The sequence below is a fragment of the Anopheles maculipalpis genome (genome assembly GCF_943734695.1).
Source record: "Anopheles maculipalpis chromosome X unlocalized genomic scaffold, idAnoMacuDA_375_x X_unloc_97, whole genome shotgun sequence".
In the NCBI taxonomy this organism is placed as follows: Eukaryota; Metazoa; Arthropoda; class Insecta; order Diptera; family Culicidae; genus Anopheles; species Anopheles maculipalpis.
The window spans coordinates 7,501-18,416 of NW_026060565.1; positions in this window are offsets into that span (position 1 = coordinate 7,501).

Consider the following 10,916-nt stretch of genomic DNA (forward strand, 5'->3'; position numbering starts at 1 on the left):
TCCCTCGGCGGTCTCGAAAAGCAGCTCCCGTCCCGAGAAATAGCTGCGCAGGACTCGCTGGAGCGCTGACGGTACGCTCATCCGCTGGAGAGCTGCTGCAATCGCCGTCCAGCTGGCCGAGTTAAAGGCGTTCCGCACGTCCAGAGACGCCACCATCAGGCAGCGAGGGTCTCTGCCATTGGTGCGGTGGAACGTCCTCGCGTACAGGCCTCGCTCAACGACCCGCTGGATGGCCTGCACCGTCGATCGTCCGCGGCGAAAGCCATACTGCTCGGGCGACAAGCGTGGTGCACTGCTATCCTCCAGGTGCTCGTTCAGGCGGTCGAGGATAATCCGCTCGAACACCTTCGGGACTGCACCCAGCATCAGCAGCGGCCGCCACGACGATGGCTCGCCAGGGGGTTTGCCGGGCTTAGGGATTAGCACCAGCCGCGCCGCCTTCCATGACGTCGGAAACTCTCCCCGCCGCAACAGGTCGTTGAACACCCGGGTGAAGACCTCCGGGTGCTCTCGGATCGCGGTCTTCACCGCCGCGTTGGGGATGCCGTCGAGTCCTGGCGCCTTGGACGATGCCATCCTGGCTGCAACGGCCAACACCTCGTCCTGCGTAACCGGCCGGACCTCCTCCGTGTCGCCCTCGGCTGCGATGGTAGGCCAATCGAACGGAGGGTGCGTCGGGAAGAGTGCGTCAACGATCGGCTGGAGTACTACTCGGTCGGTTTCAGGTGGTGCGCGACTGCGCAGCTTGGCCAGCACCACCTTGTACCCGAGCCCAAATACATCGTTCTCCACCCCGTCAATGAGCTCCTGCATGCAGCGATCCTTGCTGCGCTGGATCTCGCTCGCCAGCATCCTCCGCGAGCTCAGGAGCTGGGCGGTCAGCGCGAGGCGCTCATCAGGCGGGGCGCTGCGACGTCGCCGTTCTGCAGCTTCGCACACCTCCCTCAGCCGGTCGATCTCGGGTGTCCACCAGTACATCCTCGGCGCTTGGTGGAAGGTCGCCCCATGCACCCGCTCCATTGTGCCGTCGCACGCTGCAGTTAGCCCGCCGACCAGGTCTTCCGGTGTCTGCGCCAGCTCGAACCGTCCGATGGAAAGGGCGGTGGCGAAGCAGGAGCTGTCAAACTGCGCAGTTTTCCACCGGGTACCGGCATGCCTGGCCGTGCCGATGTTGTAGTTCGGCGGCTGATGTCGTTGCCTGCGGTGGTGTTGCGTGCCATCTCCCGGAAGACCCACCTGAAACTCCAGGTAGGAGTGGTCGCTGTCGGAGAACCGCGGACTTACCCGCCAGGAGTCGGGGCGCGCAATAGTGTGGCTGGAGAAGGTTACGTCCACTATGCTTGGCCGTGCCACGCCGTTACCCTTGAACGTGGGTACGTTACCGCTGTTAAGCGTCCGGAGCCCCAAATGGTCTACGACGCTCTTCAGGTCCTCCCCCCTCCGTGACGTACGGGCACTACCCCAGTCCCGGCTCCACGCGTTAAAGTCCCCGGCAAGGACTACCGTCGTGTGTCCGATCAGCGACATCTCCACCGCCTCAAGGTAGCTGACAAAGTCGGCCCCGCTGGTGTTGTTGGGCGAAGCGTAGCAGCTGGCGAATGTTATGCCTGCAATGGTGGCTACAACTAGCCCTGGCGACGACGATCCCCATAGTCGCTGGATGGGGAAGGAGCCAGTGGCAATCACCGCTACGCTTTCCGCTTCATCATATGCCCATCTCGGGTTGGATCTTGGTGGCCGGTAGAGCTCGCAAGCAAGCACGACCTGCACTCCAAGCTCCCTAGCCGTCTGCAGCATCAGGTCCTGTGCTGACCGGCTCCGCCCAAGGTTGATCTGTAGGACCTTCAGTGTTGCCGGCAGGTCGGATGGCCCACCGGGTGAGGACCCTTGCACCTGGCGCAACACGGATCCTCCTGGCAGTGCATCGCCCGATGACCCGGCTTCCCGCAGCGAATGCAGGCATCCGTGCGGTCGGCCTCGCTCCTGCACTTCGCCCTCCGGTGGCCGATCTCCAGACAACGGAAGCATCTCGGCTGCCGTTCGGTCGTCTGCAGTACTCGGCTGATCGGGCACAAGGTGAAGCTCACCTTGACGCGCTTGCCCACCAGCTTCTCTGCCATCCTCTCCGGCACCCGAACGCGCGCCACCTGCGTCCCGTTGTAGTTCTCCATCAGGCGCACCTCCTCCTCGCAGATGGTCTCGCCTGCAAGGGCCGAAAGTGCCTCCGCCACCTCTGTCGCCAGCGCTAAAGGGTCGATATAATCAACGCGAAGTACAGCCCTTTCTGTGATCAGTCGACAGCGAATCGCGGGGGTCGCTGCGTCGCAGAACGCCTTTACGGCGGAGAAGATCTCCCCCGAGTTCGCCCCCTCCGGCAGGTCCATCACAAGTCGCGAGCGGGTAGTTCGTCGTCCGACTCCCAGGACCTCGCTGAGGTGGGCCAGCTCTGCCGACGAGCGCACGGCCCGGTAGACCTCTGTCCAGGTCTGTCCCTCCCCTGGGGTCACCTCGATGGCGTCGGGACGGCTTCGCGCTTGCCGAATCGACGGTCCTGACGTAGTCTTCGGCTGCTGCTGACGCTGCTGCTGCTGCTGCTGCTGTCGCTGCTGCTGCTGCTGCTGCAATGTGCGAAGCTGCGGTGGCACGTAACGTTCGCCTCGCTGCTGCTGTTGCTGCTGCTGCTGCTGCTGCGGCAGGTGGCATTGCCGCTTGGACGAGCGGCCTTTCACCACCGTCGTCCAGAGCAGCTGTTGCTGTGGCTGCTGCTGCTGCTGCTGCTGCTGGCGCTGCTGCTGCTGCTGCTGCTGCTGCTGCTGCTGCTGCTGCTGGCTACACTGCTGCTGCTGCTGCTGCTGCTGCTGCTGCGGCTGCTGCTGCTGCTGGCTACACTGCTGCTGCTGCTGCTGCTGCTGCTGCTGCTGCTGCTGCTGCTGCTGCTGCTGCTGCTGCTGCTGCTGTTGCTGCTGCTGCTGCTGCTGCTGCTGCTGCTGCTGCTGCTGCTGCTGCTGCCGCTGCTGCTGCGACCTTCGCTTAGCCTGGCTACGCTGATTGCGGCTGCGCTTTGTACGAGCGCTGCCCTGGCCACCAGGCTGCACCGACGCATGCAGAGCAGTCAGAGAGCGCATGCCCTCCTGCAGTGCCTCCAGCGTGCATTGCAGAGCCACCTCGCGCTCTCGGCTGAGACGCAGCTGTTCTGTCAGCGTCTCCACCTGCTTCACCAGGCTTTCCAGCATCTTGTGCTGAAGCGCCAACACGGACGTATCCTCGCCCTCAGGGTTCGCCGATGTAGATGCTGGCGTAGGTGCAGGTGCCTCCGGTACCGCTGCCTCCAACGCCACCACCGTCTGCTCCAGGACGAAGGCATCGGAGAACTCAGCGTCCTCTTCGTCCTCCGACAATACTACTGCCTCCACTGATCCCTCCGACCGTGGTGACCCTGGGGAAGGAGGTGGGGAAGGGTTGGCCGACCATCCCCCGGGAGTGGACCTCATTCGCGAACCGGAGCGTAGCACCCGCCCCTCCATCGAAATTTCCGTGGTTGTTTCCAAAATCCGTTCGAAAATCCGGTTAGTGGTCTGCCGTCGCGTTGAAGTCTCCCGTTCCACCGTTCCCGGTCCCTGTGCGATAAGCGCCGGAGAACTATGCAATCCGCACTTTTGGGACCGTAACGCCCCGTAACGCCTTGGGTGTCCCGGCTAAGCAGTACCGTCACCAGCCGCTGGTGGTGCTGCTGTCGTCAGGGAGAGGTGGTGCGTGTCTTAGATGTGCGGTTCCACTACTGTCCGCGGGTGGCGCCACCAGCGAAAGCTCCCACGAAATGCAAGAGATGGCGCTGGTCGGTGTCTCGGCTATAAACGCTTCGTGTGATGGATGACGCACATACACACGCCAACAGGGATAACTGGCTTGTGGTCGCCAAGCGTTCATAGCGACGTGACTTTTTGATCCTTCGATGTCGGCTCTTCCTATCATTGTGAAGCAAAATTCCCAAAGCGTAGGATTGTTCACCCTTTCAAGGGAACGTGAGCTGGGTTTAGACCGTCGTGAGACAGGTTAGTTTTACCCTACTGGTGTGTGCATTTGTGCTATCTTAACGGAATTCCTGTGCAGTACGAGAGGAACCACAGGTACGGACCACTGGCTCAATACTAGTTCGACCGGACTTTGGTATGACGCTACGTCCGCTGGATTATGCCTGAACGCCTCTAAGGTCGTAACCAATCCGAGCTGATAGCGCTTCAAACCCCCATAGGCAATCGTAAGCTAGCGGGCCTAACAACCCTCCGAGATACGCTGGCGCTGCCTCGCAGCCTGGCGCCTCATCCCCGCTTCTAGACTTGGCCGCATCGCGCAGGGTCGCACCGCACGTGTTAGTACCTGACCATAGGGAACACTGGTGGCAGCTGACCTCGCCGACCGTGGACTTGACTAGTTTCGATGCCTACCGACCGCCCGCAAACGACGGGACTTCAGGCTGGGAGCTGCGAGTTGTAGAGATGCGTTCGCATCGATCCTCTCAGGCGACCCATGCTTGGTGGTGTATTCGTGTGTACTGTCGCACCTTTCCGGGTGTGTTCAGTATGCACGATGAATGAGTTGGAAAACGAAAGACAGAGAGAGAATTCAAATGTTACTGAGCATATAAGCGAAGAGTGTGTGGGTTCATAAGAATGTTGATCATATGCAGTTGATACCGGTACGGGTCCGTCATTACTCCTCCACGGAGTGATGATCGGTTTGCTTGAAGGGGGCAATACGCCTCGTTGACTTACCTACGGGTAACCCGCTTACGAGTGGGTCGATTGCTGTCGGGGCAAGCAATCGGGTTAGCGCCGTATCCGGATATAGAGAGTAGTATGGGGTGATAATGATTAACATGTCGAGTGATGGCTGCACCTCCTAGTGGAAAGTTCAAACGTGACGGTTGCTTCGCTACGGGGTACTAGGTACCTCTTAGAGGAGCAATGGAGTATGGAGTCCAAATTGAATGTTTGGACTTCAAAAATTTCTCTAAGTCCGGTACTTAAATCCCTCGGACATAAACTCACAAAATACATGTTATTGCATTAAAAATTTTGCTAACCTAACAAGAGATGAAGGCAAGTCGAATTGGTTAGTCGGAAACCAAAAATATCACTAAGTTCGGGACTTGGGTACAAACCGAAAGTTAATATGATGTCCCTGAACATGCATATAAGTTCGAGTATTGATATTATAAACCTAACAAGAGATGAAGGCAAGTCGAATTGGTTGGTGAGAAACCAAAAATATCACTAAGTTCGGGACTTGGGTACAAACCGAAAGTTAAAATGATGTCCCTGAACATGCACATAAGTTCGAGTATTGATATTATAAACCTAACAAGAGATGAAGGCAAGTCGAATTGGTAAGTAAGAAACCAAAAATATCTCTAAGTTCGGGACTTGGGTACAAACCGAAAGTTAAAATGATGTCCCTGAACATGCATATAAGTTCGAGTATTGATATTATAAACCTAACAAGAGATGAAGGCAAGTCGAATTGGTTGGTCCGAAACCAAAAATATCTCTAAGTTCGGGACTTGTGCGCAAACCGAAAGTTAATATGATGTCCCTGAACATGCATATAAGTTCGAGTATTGATATTATAAACCTAACAAGAGATGAAGGCAAGTCGAATTGGTTGGTCCGAAACCAAAAATATCTCTAAGTTCGGGACTTGGGAGCAAACCGAAAGTTAAAATGATGTCCCTGAACATGCATATAAGTTCGAGTATTGATATTATAAACCTAACAAGAGATGAAGGCAAGTCGAATTGGTTGGTCGGAAACCAAAAATATCACTAAGTTCGGGACTTGTGCGCAAACCGAAAGTTAAAATGATGTCCCTGAACATGCATATAAGTTCGAGTATTGATATTATAAACCTAACAAGAGATGAAGGCAAGTCGAATTGGTTGGTGAGAAACCAAAAATATCTCTAAGTTCGGGACTTGGGTGCAAACCGAAAGTTAAAATGATGTCCCTGAACATGCATATAAGTTCGAGTATTGATATTATAAACCTAACAAGAGATGAAGGCAAGTCGAATTGGTTGATAAGAAACCAAAAATATCTCTAAGTTCGGGACTTGGGTGCAAACCGAAAGTTAAAATGATGTCCCTGAACATGCATATAAGTTCGAGTATTGATATTATAAACCTAACAAGAGATGAAGGCAAGTCGAATTGGTTGGTCCGAAACCAAAAATATCTCTAAGTTCGGGACTTGGGTGCAAACCGAAAGTTAAAATGATGTCCCTGAACATGCATATAAGTTCGAGTATTGATATTATAAACCTAACAAGAGATGAAGGCAAGTCGAATTGGTTGGTCGGAAACCAAAAATATCACTAAGTTCGGGACTTGGGTACAAACCGAAAGTTAATATGATGTCCCTGAACATGCATATAAGTTCGAGTATTGATATTATAAACCTAACAAGAGATGAAGGCAAGTCGAATTGGTTGGTGAGAAACCAAAAATATCACTAAGTTCGGGACTTGGGTACAAACCGAAAGTTAAAATGATGTCCCTGAACATGCACATAAGTTCGAGTATTGATATTATAAACCTAACAAGAGATGAAGGCAAGTCGAATTGGTAAGTAAGAAACCAAAAATATCTCTAAGTTCGGGACTTGGGTACAAACCGAAAGTTAAAATGATGTCCCTGAACATGCATATAAGTTCGAGTATTGATATTATAAACCTAACAAGAGATGAAGGCAAGTCGAATTGGTTGGTCCGAAACCAAAAATATCTCTAAGTTCGGGACTTGTGCGCAAACCGAAAGTTAATATGATGTCCCTGAACATGCATATAAGTTCGAGTATTGATATTATAAACCTAACAAGAGATGAAGGCAAGTCGAATTGGTTGGTCCGAAACCAAAAATATCTCTAAGTTCGGGACTTGGGAGCAAACCGAAAGTTAAAATGATGTCCCTGAACATGCATATAAGTTCGAGTATTGATATTATAAACCTAACAAGAGATGAAGGCAAGTCGAATTGGTTGGTCGGAAACCAAAAATATCACTAAGTTCGGGACTTGTGCGCAAACCGAAAGTTAAAATGATGTCCCTGAACATGCATATAAGTTCGAGTATTGATATTATAAACCTAACAAGAGATGAAGGCAAGTCGAATTGGTTGGTGAGAAACCAAAAATATCTCTAAGTTCGGGACTTGGGTGCAAACCGAAAGTTAAAATGATGTCCCTGAACATGCATATAAGTTCGAGTATTGATATTATAAACCTAACAAGAGATGAAGGCAAGTCGAATTGGTTGGTGAGAAACCAAAAATATCACTAAGTTCGGGACTTGGGTACAAACCGAAAGTTAAAATGATGTCCCTGAACATGCACATAAGTTCGAGTATTGATATTATAAACCTAACAAGAGATGAAGGCAAGTCGAATTGGTAAGTAAGAAACCAAAAATATCTCTAAGTTCGGGACTTGTGCGCAAACCAAAAGTTAATATGATGTCCCTGAACATGCATATAAGTTCGAGTATTGATATTATAAACCTAACAAGAGATGAAGGCAAGTCGAATTGGTTGGTCCAAAACCAAAAATATCACTAAGTTCGGGACTTGGGTGCAAACCGAAAGTTAAAATGATGTCCCTGAACATGCATATAAGTTCGAGTATTGATATTATAAACCTAACAAGAGATGAAGGCAAGTCGAATTGGTTGGTCCGAAACCAAAAATATCTCTAAGTTCGGGACTTGGGTGCAAACCGAAAGTTAAAATGATGTCCCTGAACATGCATATAAGTTCGAGTATTGATATTATAAACCTAACAAGAGATGAAGGCAGTCGAATTGGTTGATAAGAAACCAAAAATATCACTAAGTTCGGGACTTGGGTACAAACCGAAAGTTAATATGATGTCCCTGAACATGCATATAAGTTCGAGTATTGATATTATAAACCTAACAAGAGATGAAGGCAAGTCGAATTGGTTGATAAGAAACCAAAAATATCTCTAAGTTCGGGACTTGGGTGCAAACCGAAAGTTAAAATGATGTCCCTGAACATGCATATAAGTTCGAGTATTGATATTATAAACCTAACAAGAGATGAAGGCAAGTCGAATTGGTTGGTCCGAAACCAAAAATATCTCTAAGTTCGGGACTTGGGTGCAAACCGAAAGTTAAAATGATGTCCCTGAACATGCATATAAGTTCGAGTATTGATATTATAAACCTAACAAGAGATGAAGGCAGTCGAATTGGTTGATAAGAAACCAAAAATATCTCTAAGTTCGGGACTTGGGTGCAAACCGAAAGTTAAAATGATGTCCCTGAACATGCATATAAGTTCGAGTATTGATATTATAAACCTAACAAGAGATGAAGGCAGTCGAATTGGTTGATAAGAAACCAAAAATATCACTAAGTTCGGGACTTGGGTGCAAACCGAAAGTTAAAATGATGTCCCTGAACATGCATATAAGTTCGAGTATTGATATTATAAACCTAACAAGAGATGAAGGCAAGTCGAATTGGTTGGTAAGAAACCAAAAATATCACTGAGTTCGGGACTTGTGCGCAAACCAAAAGTTAATATGATGTCCCTGAACATGCATATAAGTTCGAGCATTGATATTATAAACCTAACAAGAGATGAAGGCAAGTCGAATTGGTAAGTAAGAAACCAAAAATATCTCTAAGTTCGGGACTTGTGCGCAAACCAAAAGTTAATATGATGTCCCTGAACATGCATATAAGTTCGAGTATTGATATTATAAACCTAACAAGAGATGAAGGCAAGTCGAATTGGTTGGTCCAAAACCAAAAATATCTCTAAGTTCGGGACTTGGGTACAAACCGAAAGTTAAAATGATGTCCCTGAACATGCATATAAGTTCGAGTATTGATATTATAAACCTAACAAGAGATGAAGGCAAGTCGAATTGGTTGGTCCGAAACCAAAAATATCACTAAGTTCGGGACTTGGGTGCAAACCGAAAGTTAAAATGATGTCCCTGAACATGCATATAAGTTCGAGTATTGATATTATAAACCTAACAAGAGATGAAGGCAAGTCGAATTGGTTGGTCGGAAACCAAAAATATCACTAAGTTCGGGACTTGGGTACAAACCGAAAGTTAATATGATGTCCCTGAACATGCATATAAGTTCGAGTATTGATATTATAAACCTAACAAGAGATGAAGGCAAGTCGAATTGGTTGGTGAGAAACCAAAAATATCACTAAGTTCGGGACTTGGGTACAAACCGAAAGTTAAAATGATGTCCCTGAACATGCACATAAGTTCGAGTATTGATATTATAAACCTAACAAGAGATGAAGGCAAGTCGAATTGGTAAGTAAGAAACCAAAAATATCTCTAAGTTCGGGACTTGTGCGCAAACCAAAAGTTAATATGATGTCCCTGAACATGCATATAAGTTCGAGTATTGATATTATAAACCTAACAAGAGATGAAGGCAAGTCGAATTGGTTGGTCCAAAACCAAAAATATCTCTAAGTTCGGGACTTGGGTACAAACCGAAAGTTAAAATGATGTCCCTGAACATGCATATAAGTTCGAGTATTGATATTATAAACCTAACAAGAGATGAAGGCAAGTCGAATTGGTTGGTCCGAAACCAAAAATATCACTAAGTTCGGGACTTGGGTGCAAACCGAAAGTTAAAATGATGTCCCTGAACATGCATATAAGTTCGAGTATTGATATTATAAACCTAACAAGAGATGAAGGCAAGTCGAATTGGTTGGTAAGAAACCAAAAATATCACTGAGTTCGGGACTTGTGCGCAAACCAAAAGTTAATATGATGTCCCTGAACATGCATATAAGTTCGAGCATTGATATTATAAACCTAACAAGAGATGAAGGCAAGTCGATTTGGTTGGTGAGAAACCAAAAATATCACTAAGTTCGGGACTTGGGTACAAACCGAAAGTTAAAATGATGTCCCTGAACATGCATATAAGTTCGAGTATTGATATTATAAACCTAACAAGAGATGAAGGCAAGTCGAATTGGTTGGTAAGAAACCAAAAATATCACTAAGTTCGGGACTTGGGTACAAACCGAAAGTTAATATGATGTCCCTGAACATGCATATAAGTTCGAGTATTGATATTATAAACCTAACAAGAGATGAAGGCAAGTCGAATTGGTTGGTGAGAAACCAAAAATATCACTAAGTTCGGGACTTGGGTACAAACCGAAAGTTAAAATGATGTCCCTGAACATGCACATAAGTTCGAGTATTGATATTATAAACCTAACAAGAGATGAAGGCAAGTCGAATTGGTTGGTCCGAAACCAAAAATATCTCTAAGTTCGGGACTTGGGTGCAAACCGAAAGTTAAAATGATGTCCCTGAACATGCATATAAGTTCGAGTATTGATATTATAAACCTAACAAGAGATGAAGGCAAGTCGAATTGGTTGGTCCAAAACCAAAAATATCACTAAGTTCGGGACTTGTGCGCAAACCAAAAGTTAATATGATGTCCCTGAACATGCATATAAGTTCGAGTATTGATATTATAAACCTAACAAGAGATGAAGGCAAGTCGAATTGGTTGGTGAGAAACCAAAAATATCACTAAGTTCGGGACTTGGGTACAAACCGAAAGTTAAAATGATGTCCCTGAACATGCACATAAGTTCGAGTATTGATATTATAAACCTAACAAGAGATGAAGGCAAGTCGAATTGGTAAGTAAGAAACCAAAAATATCTCTAAGTTCGGGACTTGTGCGCAAACCAAAAGTTAATATGATGTCCCTGAACATGCATATAAGTTCGAGTATTGATATTATAAACCTAACAAGAGATGAAGGCAAGTCGAATTGGTTGGTCCAAAACCAAAAATATCACTAAGTTCGGGACTTGGGTACAAACCGAA